The sequence below is a fragment of the Dromiciops gliroides genome, chromosome 2 (assembly GCF_019393635.1).
Source record: "Dromiciops gliroides isolate mDroGli1 chromosome 2, mDroGli1.pri, whole genome shotgun sequence".
Taxonomy (NCBI): Eukaryota; Metazoa; Chordata; class Mammalia; order Microbiotheria; family Microbiotheriidae; genus Dromiciops; species Dromiciops gliroides.
Window position 1 is genome coordinate 661,311,184 of NC_057862.1, and position 17,134 is coordinate 661,328,317.

General features: G+C 39.0%; 1 pseudogene; it reads left to right on the forward strand.

Moving 5' to 3' along the window:
- Window positions 1-15,257: 15,257 nt before the first annotated feature.
- On the forward strand, window positions 15,258-15,911 carry LOC122744732 (annotated as a pseudogene).
- The last annotated feature ends 1,223 nt before the right edge of the window (window positions 15,912-17,134 follow it).

The window sequence follows — 17,134 nt, forward strand, 5'->3', positions numbered from 1 at the left end:
CTCATACTTTTCTAAATTTTCACAAATAGGAAATGAAAGATCAACTTTAGATTCAACAGTCTGAATTTTCTAGCATTAACCTGTTTGTCTTTTCTCATAATTCAGCCAGTCATGAATTACTACGTTACTAAGTGTTCTATTGTTATTTTCTCAGCTACCTTGAACTTCATTTCCTTCTTAGGAAAGCTTGTTATACCTCTTGCAAAGGACTTATCATCTCCTTGATTGAGACAATGTAAAACTTAGTAACCTTATTTTACTTTTATTTTTTTGCGGGGCAATGAGGGCTAAGTGACTTACCTAGGGTCACACAGCTAGTAAGTGTCAAGTGTCTGAGATTGGATTTAACCTCAGATCCTTCTGAATCCAGGGCCAGCACCCTATCCACTATGCCACCCAGCTGCCACCCAAAATTGATATTTCTCTTGTTCAGTATTTTATTATTTTCTAGAGTAACCTTATTTTCATCACCGAGATCAATGATTGATACTTCCTCCTCCCCTCTTCCTGCTCCAGTTTTTCTTCTTAAACATAAGACACATAGACAAAAGTGCAAGCAACATAAAATAATCCATAGTCAAGAGAATTCTTATAAATGTAATGAATGTGGAAAAACCTACAGAAGTAATAGCTACCTAATTCAACATCAAAAAATCCATATTGGAGATTACATCTATTAATGTAATGAATGTGGGAAACCCTTTAGCAGTAATAGCTACCTAATTCAGCATCAAAACAAGTCATACTGAAGTACTCCACAAATATAATGAATGTAGGAAAACCTTCAACAGTCATAGGTACTTAACACCAAAGAATCCATATTGGAGAGAAGTCCTCTAAATGTAACGAGTGTCAAAAAGTCTTCAGCAGTAATTGCTACCTCATTGAACATCAGAGAATCTGTACTGGAGAGAAACTTTATAAATGTAATGCATGTAAAAAACCTTTAATAGCAGTACATACCTAACTCAACATCAAAGAATCTGTAATAAAAAGAAATCTTATAAATGCAATAAATGTGAGAAAGCCTTCAACAGTAATAACTGCCTAATTCAACATCAAGGAATCCATGCTGCAGAAAAGCCCTATAAATGTAATAAATGTGATAAAGTCTTCAGCAGTAATAGCTACCTCATTGAACATAAAGCTCCATGTAAGCACTATAAATGTAACAAATGTGGGAAAACCTTTAGTAGTAAAAGCTACCTAATTCAACATCAAAGAATTCACACTGGGGAAGTCCACAAATGTAATGAGTGTGAGAAAGCCTTTCTCAATTATCGATGCTTCATTGAACATAAGAGAGTTCATACTAGAGAGAAACCCTATAAATGTAACCAATGTGGAAAAGCCAATCCAACATCAAAAAAAATCCATACTGGAGAGAAACCTTATAAATGTAATGAATATGATAAAGCCTTCATTAATAATAGCTGCCTAGTTAGACACAAAATAATCCATACTGAAGAGATGCCCTATAAATGTAATGAGTGTGAGAAAGCCTTTATCAGTAATCAGCAGCTATCAAGACATCAATGTGTCCATACCGGAGAGAAACCCTATAAATGTAATGAATGTCATAAAACCTTCAGTAGTAATAGCTACTTTACTGAACATAAAAGAATCCATACTGGTGAGAAGCCTTGTGAATGTAATAAATGGGAAAAGCCTTCTTGAGTAATAGCTATCTAACTTAACATCAAAAAATCCATACTGAAGAGAAGCATTATAAATGCAGTGAATGTGATAAAGCCTTCATGACCAATCAACAGCTATCACATCATTGAAGTATCCATACTGGAAAGAAACCCTATAAATGTAATTAATGTGGCAAATCCTTCAGGCAAAAGTCAGTCCTCATAGTACATCAAAGGATCCATACTGGAGAAAAGCCCCATACATGTACTGAATGTGATAAAGCCTTTATTACTTTTTTTTTTTTTTTTTTAGTGAGGCAATTGGGGTTAAGTAACTTGCCGAGGGTCACACAGCTAGTAAGTATTAAGTGTCTGAGGCCGGATTTGAATTCAGGTACTCCTGACTCCAGGGCCGGTGCTCTATCCACTGCGCCACCTAGCCACCCCCGATAAAGCCTTTATTACTAATCAACAACTGTTATGACATTAAAAAAACATTCTGGAAAGAAGCCCTAAGAATATAATTCTCACCTTGATATACATAAAGTAATTTATTCTGAAGAGAAACCGTTTTAATGTAATAAATATGGGGAAAAGTGATGTCGTGTGCGTGAAACCTTATGTTAGAGAAGTCATACTGGAAAAAAACCTTAGAAATGTAATGAATGTATGGAAGACATTCACCAGAAGAGAAGTCTTATGATACAGAAAAACTCAAAGTTGAGAGAAACCTTTTTGCTGTAATGCATATGGAAAAGCTTTTGAATAATGTGGGAACTTTAAGGGATATGATACAATGATAGTGAGATGCACTTTGAATGTATGCAATGGGGAAAAAGGAGCTAGGTTACAGGGTCTGAAGTCAGGAAAACTTATCTTTCTGAGTTTGAACCTGGTATCAGACACTTAATAGCTGTGTGACCCTGGGCAAGTCACTTAACCCTGTTTGCTTCGGTTTCCTCATCTGTAAAGTATGCTGGGAAATAAATCTATCCTTATCTTTGCCAAGAAAACCCCAAATGCCCTCATGAAGAGTCAGACAACTGAAAAACAACTCAACAACAATGAGGAAAAGGCTTTATATGAAAGCAGACTTCATTGACATCAAAACTTTCATTCTGAAAAGTCATTTAATTGAATAAACAGACAAACTTTCAGACTGAGTAGAAAACCGTTAGGATCCCAGAAGACTTCATACCAGAGAGGGAAAATTCTTGAATATAATGAATGTGAGAATGTATTCAAGCTATCATACCTTTATACAAGATAGGTCTTCACAGGGAATGTTTTCTGAAAGCTTCTGTTAGAGGGAAGGACTTAAATACCATCAGATAATTAATAGCGGCAAGTTTCCATGAATGAATTTGTTTATGCAAGACTTCATACTGGAATATTTACTTCAGATTCAATAATGGAGGGGTTTCTTAAGAAGATGTCACAGAATGGGAGAATTTCAATATCAGGAGGAGTCAGAGACCATCCAATCCATTTTTTCTTTTTTTTGCAGGGCACTGAGGGTTAAGTGACTTGCCCAGGGTCACACAACTAGTAAGTTTCAAGTGTCTGAGGCTGGATTTGAACTCAGGTCCTCCTGACTCCAGGGCCAGTGCTCTATCCACTGCACCACCTAGCTGCACTCCCCCCCAATCCATTTTTTATCTGACAGAATTCTAGATGTGGTCTGAGAGGGCACAATGTACCATAATAATCATCTCCATCATTCCAGGTAGTATGTGTCTCTTAATGAAGCCTAAAATGGAATGCATTTTGGCTTCTCTTTTAACTTATTTGACTCCTTTTGAGAATGTCAACAACTAAATTCCATGGGTCTTTTTCAGATGATTTTCTGTCTTTCCATGTACTTAAATACTTATTATTTAGTATTCATAATATTCAATTTGGTCCAATGTTCTAGCAGATCAGGATCTTTAAAAATCTTGTGATCCATTGTGTTTCCTATCCTTTTAAGGTATGTATCAGCTCTAAGTTTGATAAACATTTAATATATATATATATTTTTTTCTAAGCCATTATTGAAATGTTAAGCAGCACGGGATTCAGTATAAATTCCAGAGATTCTACATGAGACATTTTTTTCCAAGTTAACATTAATCCATTGACATTAAGTGAAATAATTTATTCAACACTGGAGAGTTGAGCAGTCAGATTTTATCATTAGTGTTAGTTGCCTTGAGAAAGAATGACTATGTTCTCATATTTGGTAATCCTCAGGTATTAGGTCAGATTAAATAAAACATGGTGCTTGACTTCATGTAGCTCTTATAGCCTATCTTTGAGGACAAAGGACATGACATATAATAGATAACATACAAAATGACATGTGAATCTTCTATTTGCATGCTGCCTATTAAGGAAATTGAAAAATATTGCTTCCTGTGTGACCCCAACCTCCTTTCTTTTGAGTAATTTCACCTTCAGGTAGATAAAGGAGAATTCTAAGACAGTACCAGCTTTGGGAATTGCCACATGAGTAATTTCAAGTTGAAAAGCTCCTAAGTTTGAAATGTTCAGGAATTGGATTTTCTTAGGAAAGATTTCTAGATGCTTCCTAATCCTGGGAGAAGGGAGTAAAGAATACATATGAATGCTATGCAGTTTCCTACTTGCAACATTAAACAACCAAGGATTTCAACTGAACTTGAAGCTGTAGGCATGGATACTGCAGCCAAGAAGTCTACAGGAATGATCATTAGGGCATTGGTGGGCAGAGAGTGTGAGAACAAGGTAAGTAAGAGCAGTATAAGGACACTACCAACTCTGTAGCCCTGTACAATTACATGTGTGACCTGACCATGGGTGCTCTTTAGGTATCTGTCTTTCTCTCCTAATGACCCCTATTCGTGTTTAATTCTCCCTACTGATACCAGTAATATTTGTAGGAAAGTACCTTCCAGAGCTGTGGAGACCATGAAGGAAGTTGATATTCAGGAACATTCTCTATAAAATCCCTTTTTGATCTACATGGGCTAACCATTATGCTTCTGCTCTAAGGCAGCTATGACTGAGTCTGGGAAGGAAGAAATCCTTTCTCTACTCCTTGCCCTCTTCAGACATTCTCAGAATGTTTTGTGGTGGTGTTGGTAGAAGTACAAGAGCCAAAGCAGAAACCAAAAAGGCCTGAACAAATATCAGCTCATTTTTAATATGTCCCTACAAAAGGGTAAGTTCTTCCAACACAATCTATCCTCCTGAGAGAGTGCCCACTTATCTTGGGGGCAACCTAGTCACTGAAACCCATCCCCTGGGGGATGTCAATGAGTGGCTCCAAACCAATTCATTTTAGAACAATATCAGGTCCTGAGACTTAATTAGGAGTTGTTTTTGTCCTCTTAGCAAGGGACCAATGAATATATCAGTAATCTTGAAGAAGACATGGACAATCCAAGATCCCAGACAATGGAAACCTTATGAGTTCATTGAGTTGATAGGGGAAACTCCCCTTATCAACATCTTACACTTGTATCATGTGAATGTTTTTGACTATTTTTCTCTGCTAAATAAATCAACACCAACCAAATGAGGTCAGAGACACCAGTGTTAGCAAAAGAATGTCCTAAGTGGTATATTGTATAGGTTTCTGGGCCCGGAGTCAGGAAGAACTTAATTCAAATCATACCTTAGATATGTAGTATCTGTGGGTCCTGGGCAAGTCACTTAACCAATCAGTTTCCTTATCTGTAAAATGGGGATAGTAATAGCACCTACCTCAGAATTGTTGTGAGAATCAATTGAGATTACACAAGTAAAGCACTTTACAAATTCCAAAGCACTATATAAATGTTAGCTATTATTAAAACAAGAAAAGATCTGGTGAGCAAGAGACAGACCCTTCTTAGTATCATTTGAAATTTTGTCATTCATGTTCTGGCCCCCTTGCAAAAGTATACCATACCTTAACTCCCTTCCCTGTAAGTTCTCTCCGTGAATAGGAGATCCCATGAATTCATCTATCTTTACACAGATGAATCCCAAATCTAAATATCCAGCCCTCATCTCTCTTAAGTCCCACAGCTCTAACTACCTGCTTATTGGAGGCCCCAGCTATATCTCTTCCTACATATCCCATAAGCATCTCAAACTCATCATGTCCAAAGTAGAATCCTCATCTGCCCAAAATATAATGTTGGGAAAGCCAACCAAAACCAGTAGAAAAACATCTATGAAGGGTCTCTTTCTTTTGCTAACAAAGTTTATTTTGTTCCATTGATTAAAAGCATTACTAATGTATATATTTTTTATCATTGTGTGTGTATATATATGTATATACATATATACATATATATACTTATGTATATATAAGGATAAATTGAAGTTATTTTACTGCTAAAGTAGATGCCAAAGCATTTACAAGGGAACCTATTGAAGGAGGTCTTTTGTAACCAAATTGCTGTTAACCACTAAAACTGTTGCTATCTTATGAGGAAGTGGCTCCTAAGCAAGACTTAACTCCTCTAATTTATTCAAGTGGTCCCATTCCATTCCTTCTCTGCCAACAGATTACCCCCATTGTTATTCCCACTCTTTTACTTGTTTTCAGTCCTTCCCGCACTCATTTCATACTGCATACAAACATGCCCATGTCTCCCCCATCATTAAAAAAAACCCCAAACCCAAACCCTCACTTGATCCTTCCATCCCCACTATGTTTTTATTTTTCTTCTATAGCTAAATTCCTTGAAAAGGCCTTATACAATAGGTGTTTCCACTTTCTCTCTTCCCATTCCTTTCTTAACCCTGACCTTATCATTTCACTGAAACTGTTCTCTTGCCAATGATCTCTTAATTACCAACTCAGATTGCCTTTTTTTGGGGGGGGCAGGGCAATGGGGGTTAAGTGACTTGCCCAGGGTCACACAGCTAGTAAATGTCAAGTGTCTGAGGTCCAGATTTGAACTCAGGTCCTTCTGAATCCAAGGCTGGTGCTTTATCCACTGTGCCACCTAGCCACCCCCGATTGCCTTTTTTCTGTCCTCATTTTCCTTGATCTCTTTGCAGCCTTTGGTGCTATTGATCACTTGCTCTTCCTTGATACTCTTTTTCTCTCTGGGTTTTCAGGACACCACTTTTCTCTTCTTTCTCCTCCTACCTATCTGACCATTCTTTCGCTGTCTCCTTTTGCTGGGTCCTCTTCCAAAATATCCCATCTAACCATAGGTGTTCCTTCAGGACTCTGTCTTGGGCCCTTTTCATACTACTTCATTTGCTGATCTTATCCCCTCCCATGAATTTAATTTAATTACCATCTCTCTACTGATGACTCTCAATTCTACATATCCTGACACAAATTCTACTGCCTCCAGTCTCACACATTCATTGACCTTTCAGACATCTTGAACTGTCCAGGAGACATCATAAACAGAATATATCCAAAATGTAACTCATTTATCTTCCCTCCTAAAGCTTCCTCCTTTCCTCCCTTCCGTATTACTGTAGAGGGCAACGCTGTCCTACCAGTCCCTCAAGCTCTCAACCTAGGATTCATCCTGGAATCCTCACTATCTCTCAGTGCTTCCCCCCTGCCCAACACCATATCCAAGATGTTGCTAAGGCCTACTGAGTTTACCTTCTCAACATCTCTTCTATGTGTCTTCTTTTATCCGACTCTGCCATTGCCACCTTTCTAGTTCAGGCTTTCATCATACATGAATTATTGTAATAGCTTGTTGGTGAGTCAACCTGCCTCAAATCTCTCTGTCCCAGTCATCCTACAGACACTAAAGTGATTTTCCTGTAGTGAAGGTCTGACCATGTTACTCGTCACCCCTCCACTCTCCATTCAGTAAACTCCAGTGCTCCCTTATTGCCTCCAAGAGCAAATGAAAAATGCTCTGTTTGGTCGTCAAAACCTTTTATAGCCCAGTCCCCTCCTACCTTTCCAGTCTTACTCCCTACCACATACTCTTTAATCCAGTGATAGCGGCATTTTGTCTATTCCATGAACAAGAGATTTTATCTCTTGACTTGAGTCATTTTCTCATGCTATCCCTCATGCCTGGAATGACCTCCCTTCCCTGCTGTGCCTACTGACCTAGTTTTCCTTCTTTTACTGGGGACTTCTTTCCTGGTGGAGGATATTTCTTTGATAATTTCTTGAAAGATATTGTTCAGGCTTTTTTTTTTTTTTGTCAATGCTTTCAGGTAGTGCAATAATTCTTATATTATCTCTCCTAGATCTATTTTCTAGGTCAGTTGTTTTTCCAATTAGAAATTTTTTTCTTCAGTGACCTTTTGTACTTCCATTTGGTTAAATATGGTTTTTAGGGACTTATTTTCCTCAGTAAATTTTTGTATTTCTTTTTCATGGTTCCCTTGCATTATTTTTATTTCTTTGCCTCCAATTTTTTTTCTACTTCTCTAATTTGTTTTTTAAAGTCCTTTTAAAGCTCTTCCCAGAATTCTTTTTTTTTGCAGGGCAGTGAGGGTTAAGTGACTTGCTCATGGTCACACAGCTAGTAAGTGTCAAGTGGCTGAGGCCGGATTTGAACTCAGGTCCTCCTGAATCCAGGGCCGGTGCTTTATCCACTGTGCCATCTAGCTGCCCCGGGAATTCTTTTTGGAGCTGAGACCAATTTGCCTTTTTCTTTGAAGTTTTACCTGTAGCCATTTTGATACTATTGTCCTCCTCTCTGTTTATGCCTTGATTTTCCCTATTCATGTAGTAATTGTTATCAGTCAAGCTTTTTGTTGTTGTTGTTGTTGTTTTGCTCATTTTTTGTGCCTTAATGTTTTTATTCAAGTTGGGCTCTATTCCTTAGTTGTCCCAAAGTTTGTGCTGAGGCTCTGGCTCTTATTCGTTGTTTTCACTGGGCTTCAGGGCTTAGCTGCTTGCTTTTTCTGGGTTAACAAAGTCTCTCTGGTGGCTGGCCCTGCAGGAGTGATCTTGTTGTTGGTCTGCCCCTCCCCGAGCTTTTCAATGTTCACCTCATATGAGATAATTTGTCATCTGACTCATTAACAGTTGCATCCAGCTTCTTATTATCTACAGATTTGTTAAGTATGTTACGCCTACTTTTTTCTAAGTTGTGGAAAAAGTTGTTGAACAAGACATGGCCAAAGACACAAGTCTGAGGCACATAAGCAGAGTATTCTCCCTTCCAAGGTTGATATCAGCTAATTCATCACCAATCTTTAGGTTATAATCATTCAGGTCTGATTCCATATTCCTTGTGTATTGTAATGCCCGTGCCTCTAAAACATAGAGGAATAGAATAATCACCTTGACACATATGCATACTAGGCTATATGAATTACCATGTCATCACAGTCACCATTCTGATATATTGTCTTCTGTGCCTCCATCGTCTGTACCTACTGACCAAGAGATCCCACTGTTAGGCATGTGAGAAAATAAATATTAATAATGGATTTCTTGGGGGACCCAGGGATCAGTTTCTCAGTGGTTATCCCTCTCCTCCAGAAAGTCCAGTTATTGAGAAATTTCAGATCTCATCTAGGACAAACCCAAGGGAACAAAAAGAAATGGAGATATACTCTTTTGTTTAACTCAGTGAAGGACTGATGGGATCAAATCACACCTAGGTAATGGACTTTGCCTTAAGCAACTTGAGCAAGGGTCTTTTCCCTGATGTTATCTATAAAGTTCATTTTAATGTGGACCACCTTCAAATCATGTCAACCAATGGAATTGAATGATGTTAACCAATTAACTTTGATCAATGTAAAATGACCCACCTCTAACTAAAAAGGATAAAAACCCTGGCAAGAAGCCAGGAGCCTTTCTTGGCTCTCATGGCGTGACTTTTCTAGGTTTTGTCTCCCTGCTTTTTCTACCATGCAGCCTGAGACCATGAGAAGTTAGGGAGATATGTGGTCAATCCTTTACAGGTATAATAGTAATAAAATAATAATATACTTACCCCAAACTGATATATAAAAATAGCAATTTATTAAAAAAAATCAAAACAACAACCCACAGTTTTGGCCAACCATGTTAAGGGCATTTGAAACCTGAAACTTCTGATTTTGATCTTCAATCAATCTTGGTAAGAATTTCTGTGCCTGTATGTCTGTCCCTGTTTTTGGTATTTTGGTTTATGACTGTTTCTAAGTATTTGGGGAATTTTGTTCTCAAACTATCAGATTTAACCTTCTAAGTGCAGACATGGAGGCAAGAAAAAGGGCCTTCTGAGGAATTTAGTACTTTTTGTCTTAACAAGCCAGGTCCAAATCCTTTTACAGTATGAGTTCATAAGAAGGTTTTATTAGGTTATCTGTGTAGAAATAGTAATTTTGAATTACAAATAATGGGGGCCATACAGTAAGACATATGTAACTCAAGGAACCCCTTTAGAAAAAAATTCTTATAAAATGAGATAAAGGTTCTTTATCAGTCAAACAAGGAATGAAAAAAAAAGCTTATTAAACTCTGTTATACCTGGCATAAAACTTATTTTAACTTATAAAGGGAATCTTTGTGGCCTAAATATGGTTCTTTTAATTATCAGATACTGAGGGATTTAAAATTAGTCATAGGGAATAGAGCTCCCAATGAACTGGTTTATTGTTATCTCTGGAGCAGATTCATGGATTGGGAGACCATTCGTGGGAATACCAGCACAGCTTCTCCCTCAGCCTCCCCACTCAAGCCTTGTCAGATGGGTTTCCACCTTCACAATCTGTCTCAACTCCTCCCCCTGCAAATTGTTCTACCCCTCTGGGATCTCCCTGGACTCACCTTCCTCTTCCCTCACCTTTTCCAAACCTTTACCTCATGTGTTTCCCACCATATCCTCCATTTTATTATCCTTTCAACCCAGCTTTTTATTCCATCCCACCTCATTATTCTAATCCCTCCTTAGTCTTGCCCCCTCTCCACTAGCTGCATTTCCTCCTCCTGCTTCTCCAACTCTGACACTGCCCCACTTCTGCTGCTGAGCTCCTGAAGGCAGTGGCCCTGCTCCTTTCTTCAGCTTCTATTTCCCTCCCTTCCTGCTCGTGGTTTCCCCTTGTATCCTCTAAATCAATATCAACTGAGAGTCTAGCTTTCATAAGGAGAGAGAAACCTAAGGACATTTTACCTCAACAAGGGATTGTCACTCATGACTGGAGAGGGGCAGTAGTGGTCCTAGTGATGTAGGATGGAATTTAGGATCAAATTGATCGTGAGTCATCCCAAAAGAATTACAAGACTCAGTGACTCAGTTTCCCAAGTTTTATTGCAATACTGTGAGTGACCACAGGGAGAGAACCAGAAAAGTGGAAAGGTATCTCTCGAATAGGGAAAGAAAAGACAATTATATTTATAGTATGGGTAAATTGATTATCAGTCTCATTATAATAATCTTCACCTTAGGGAGGTACAGAGGAGGGCTTATCCTAATATGGAGTTCCTGGGGACCTAAGCCAACCCCTGAGGCAGGTACCTTTTTCCATGGAGGTGTGTTTTGGGGGTTTACATTGTCATAAGGTGAATCTGGGGACAAATTTGGCCTTTTCTGCACATGTCACTTTTTGATTCCCATGTCCAGTTTTCAAAATAGCTTCATTTATCAGTTTGAATTTCTATACCCTGTCAGTGTATCATTGTTTTAGTTAAGGTCTCTATGACCTGCCTCTTTATGTTCTTGTTATGGGTACTGATTAATGTGGGTACATGAGAATCTAGGCCCTGACTTGTATTAATGAAGACTCAAGTCTCAAGTTATCCATTAACTGGGGTCTGAATCCCCCTTAGAGCTCAGATCTAAATTAGAACTTGGGTCTTAGGTTTTTCTGTTAACCATTTTTTGCCTCCTACATCACTGAGACAGCATAAGCCTTTTGGCCACAAAGATTTAAGCACATGGAAAAGGGATATCCCTAAATTTGATGAAGATCCAACAACAGTTATAAGCCATTTTAGGTGATCTTTAGGGGATTCCTGCCCACTTGGGGTGACACTATGGATCCAATGTAAATGATACTTTCCCCAGAAGAAAGAACAGATATTACTGAAACTGCAAATTCCTTATTAGCTACATGCTGGCCTTTAAAAGATCCTAACTGGGATCTCAATATCCCTGAGCAACTTAACAAATTACAAGAGGTGAGAGAAACATTGTTAAAAGCAATGGAATTATGTGCTAGCAAAACAGATAATTGGCAAAAAATTCTAGATACACCTTGGGAAGTTAATGAAAGACCTAATAGATTTTTATGATAGATTATGTAAGAGGGCCAAGCAATATGCTAGATTAGTTCCATTAAATCCTAGAGATGCACATTTCATTTGTAGTCATTTTGTAAATCAATATTTGTCAGAAATAAGGAGGTATTTTGAAAGGCAGTGTCCAGGATGGAATGCCTTGAGCACAGAAAGAGTAAAAGAAATTACATTATATGTATATGAAGGTAATGAGAGGGAAGAGAGAGAAAAGAGAAAGTGGAAAAGGAAATACAAGAAAGACTCAAGAAAAGGAGAAAGAAAAGATAGGAGAGATTATAGAGAGGAAAATAGAGTAGAAACTTAAGCAGAAGAAAGAGGTGCAAAACATCTCTTTAACTGGTGTTAAATACTACAACCCCTGAGCAAATAAACACGATGCAGACTATTTTAGCTCCCCTACAGGAAATATCTAGAAATCTACTTCAAGTGGCAAAAATCTAGTCAGCCTTCATGAACTTGTTTCTATTGCAATAAGCGAGGCCATATTTTGCAGGAGTGTAGTCCAAGACAGAGAGGCCTTAGACAAATGAGATTTGGTGACTTTAGAGGGTCCTAGAGGGTGTAAAACCAAAATAATAGTGATGTCTGCCGGTTGGGGGAGGGAAAAGGACTGGAATATCAAGCCTAGTCCCTATTATCCCCATCCATTCACCTCCCCCAAATAATGAACCCCAAGTAACCCTTAAGATTGGGGACACTTGGGGCAGCTAGGTGGCACAGTGGATAAAGTACCAGCCCTGAATTCAGGAGTACCTGAGTTAAAATCTGGCCTCAGACACTTGACACTTACTAGCTGTGTGACCCTGGGCAAGTCACTTAACCCCCATTGCCCTGAAAAAAAAGGAAAAAAAAAAACATTGGGAACACTTATTATGATTGCTTATTAGATACAGGAGCCTCAAGATCAGTTAGTGAGCAAACCTGACTCTGAATGTCCAACTCAAATGCTGCACAAAGGTCCTTTTGAGCTATTGCACCTGCATTTGGAATGATAACAGTAACTGACTCAATTAGAAACATTTATGCTGAGGTTGAAAGGTTAGCTTGGGATACAACTCAAGCCATTGCTCAGACAACTAAAGCCATCTTCTTCCAGGAAGGGATTGACTCATTAGCAAAAAAACAGTCCTGCAGAATCGATTGGCTTTAGAACTTCTCATTGCAGCAGCTTCAGGAGGAGTCTGTGCTCTCATTAACCAATCCTGTTGTTCCTATGTTAATAGGTCAGGGGAAATTGTTACAAATATCCATCGGCTTCAAAGAACTATGAATGACACTCAGCAAATTGTGAAATAAACCCATGGGACACCTGATAAGGGCTCATAGTGGGACCCCTCTTCTTGCTTTACCTGGTTACAGGGGTCTGGTCTATTAGTAGTTTTAATTAAATGTTTGGTTTTTTTTAAACCCAAGCCAGGGTTAGGGATAATCTCATCAATCAGTCATGTTCTTCAGAGACTGACCTACAGAGGCTGGGCCCTGAGGAACATGGAAAAAAAAAAAAAGCCTGGATCCCAATTTAATAATTTATTATTAATATGATAAAAATATTTCTCTCAAAAGACAGCTACTGCAACTCTTTGCTGTATAAGAAGAGCCAACTAGGCTCGTTTTCATTGCCCAGAATGACTGTCAGAGCTATTTTGCCATGAGTACTATTCTTATTGGACAAAATAGCAACCTCATGACTAAAGAATTCATTGAACTAATCTATGTAGCTCAGAGATCATAAGCCTGATTGACTTCACAGATTTCTGACTTAAAAGGAGCTGCTATTTTAAAAAGTTACACTTCCTAAACACCTTAAAAGCACTTATGAATACTGTATTTCAGTATTGTGGTAAAAATTATTTGTGGTAAAAATTATTGGAATCTAGCTGACTAATTTGGGAGGGGCCACACCTGGCCCATCCTGAAGTTATGTATGATACTGAGGTCAGAAGGAGAAACCTCTCCATAGGCAGTTTTTGAAGGACCTCCCCTTTTGGGGGAGGAAGATTGAACATTCCCTGAGGGGAGGCTGAGGTGCTTCCGGAATGCTAGTTCTCTCTCTTCTGCCTTTCTGGTAGCACAAGCAACTGCAGACATCCCAGGTGTGGTGAGTGAACACAAATTCCTTTGAATTAGCTTAATTGGAAATTAGCTGGGGATTGTATAGACTTAGGTTAGAGCTAGGAGAACTTATCTGTATTTCTTTTTCCCTACTTCTTTATCTTTGTTTTTTATTAATTTCACCTTTGTTGTTTAATTAGTTCCCAAGTAATAAAATCTGATCCTTTTGTGGAAAAGAAGCTGTAAGGCCCCTTTCTTATTGGCCTGGGAGACATATCTAAAAGGGCAGTTTGGAGGGGAGGGAGTTTTGAACCTAGAGGTCCCTCATTATTTCCGGGACCCCAATAGTTTGGGCAAGTCACCCAATTAACTTTCCATATAATAGATTTGGCCTTCACAGTATGGAAGAGAATTTGCACAGATGGAGATTGGTGATAACCAACAAACAGCTAATGGAGAAGCATTTTCATGTTGTCTGGAAGTACCTGCGTGCACCATTGACATCAAAACCTGCAGTCCAGGGTTTTGAATTATCCCAAATACATGGGTTTTATTCTTCCATATGCTGGGTTCCTGTTCATCATGTACTTCCACTCTCCCACAGATACTGAATAATTGTTTGACCTAGGTTTATGTGTAGATTGTGATTCACTGATTCTTTACTTGCTTTAATATAAGAAAGTCTGCAATATTATTGTTCATTTTGTCTTATTACTAAGTATATGGTTATTTAGGATATATATATATATATAGTTATAAGTATATGTCATCTTCATGAATGGTTGGTTGTATAAATAGAAGCACATCAGTGGAGGCTCAAGAGCTAACATGATAGTAAGGGGGTGTACTAAGCCTAGCATCCTGAAGAAATTTAAGTGAAATTGCCCGGCAGTAGTCTTTCTCCGGGAATTTAGACCTACTAGTGTGAGAACAGGTTAGAGTAGGAGGCCAACCCAAAGAGTAAGTTGGTGTCCATATGCCTAGGTGAGAGTTGTGAGGCTCTATACCACGTGGGTGGACATGCACACTATCTTTTATACTTATTACTATGTTGTGGTAGCTACCATAATTCTAGGCATAGCATCTAGAATAAATTAAACAGCTAAAGTGCTGACCCTGAAATTCAAGTCTATAAACAATTATAAATGTTCTGCTAATGTAAATCACCTAGCCTAATTACCAACCTGATACCTAAGTTCTAAAGCGTTGACCTCATGGGCTTGGAAAATACCTCAGATGCCCTTAATTTTTGTTTAATAACACATTAAAATAAAATAAAAACCAAGGTGGGAAGGAGTGGAGATGGAGGTGGATATTGGAGCTCTGCAATGACTGACTGTACAGTGAGTCTGGCCCCTGCCTCCCAGGCCCCCACTGCAAACATGGTTAAGCTAGTAACCAAATGTATCTTGGCAGGTGATGCCACAGTGGGGAAGAGAGTCCTGGCTCAGATGTACAGAGCAATGGGGCTCATTTCCAGAACTACACATTGACAACAGGGGTGGATGTACTGGTGATGCATTTGACAGTTCCTGACATTAACAACAGTATGGAACTCTTCGTCTTTAATTCTACCAGTAAAGACCTGTTTTCAGAAATGTTGGGGAAGCTATAGGGACATCCCAACTTCTTATGCCTTGTGCTTGACATGACCAACTGTGCCAAGTGACTGGATAGGGTATGGGCCCAGCTTCAAGGCTCTTCTCTTCCAGGTGTTTTAGTGGTGAATGACTGCCCTGGCTGACAGGTGAGTGGTAGAGTCAAGTCAAGCCCAAGAATGGGCTAGGAGCCATGGCCTGGAATATTTTTTTTTTTAGTGAGGCAATTAAGTGTCTGAGGCCAGATTTGAGCTCAGGTCCTCCTGAATCCAGGGCCAGTGCTCTATCCACTGTGCCACCTAGCTGCCCCATGGCCTGGAATATTTTGAAACATCTGCTAAGAAGATGGAAAACTTTGAAGCTCCTTTCTACTGTTTGGCCAAATTGTTCTACCAGCTGCACCGGGAGAGGCTGGAGCTCTTTCACTCACTGCTGTGAGCATCTCTGAGAGAAGACCCATGTCATGTCATGTGTACAGTCAATAGAGCTTCAGAGATATAACATTAGGAAGATAAGTATCAAAGCAGTGAAAAAACCCCAAACACATTATATAAATCAGCCATCTATGAATCTATCCAAACATTATTGACTATTCACACATTCTACAGGAAATGAATTACATGTTCACTGGCTGCTGTATAAAGACATTCATCCTCTTTCTTACTTTGATACTACCTTTTTTTTTTTGCCACAGCCTCTCTAACATTTATCGTTTTCTTTTCTTTTTTTTTTTCTCTAATGCCATTAATGTGATCAGCAACTCCTTCCTCTGATGGGTGTGAGGTAGAACATCAGAATAGTTTTAATTAGGATATCTCTGATTATTAGTGGTTTAGGGGATTTTTCATATGGCTATTTGACTTGGGGTTAAAAGATGAGTAGAGGGGCAGCTAGGTGGCTCAGTGGATAAAGCACCGGCCCTGGATTCAGGAGTTCCTGAGTTCAAATCTGGCCTCAGACACTTGACACTCACTAGCTGTGTGACCCTAGGCAAGTCACTTAACCCCCATTGCCCCACAAAAAAAAAATGAGTAGAAATTCAATGGGCAATACACGATTGTCCAAGTTGGATTTATGCCAGGAATCATGACTTGGATTTTTGAGAACTGTTTGTTCATATCATTTGTCAATTTGTGAATGCTCCTTATTCTTGTAGATTTGAATCAGTTCCTTATTTATTTTTAGAAATGAGACTTTTATCAGAGAAACTCGCTGCAAAGATTCTCTCTTCTCCCCCAATACCCCCTCCCCCCGCAACTGTTACCCTTGTAATTGTTCTATAAATTAATGATGGAATTTTGGTGAATAGAATTCAACATCAGGATGGGTCAGAATGGCTTACTGATCCAGCCGTGCACAGTATGATAGGGTAGAGTTTAGGTGGACATTGATTCTGTCAGGGAAAAGAATGGGTTTCCCTTGCCCCTGATGTGAGTTGAGTAGCATGCAGGTTGGTGACCCAGATATGCCAGTCAAAGTTTCAAAGCTACTGGGAGCTCCTGTTTACATTGGGTCTTCAGACAAAGGGTTTTCCATGGCAGCTGCCACATTGTTGATGGAGTTACGGGGTCAAGGAATGGGGGAGGCAGTAGCAAAGGGAGTTCTCCAGAGGCCTATTCTAACTTCACCAAAAGGTGTGAAGCACAGAAGACCTCAGCATG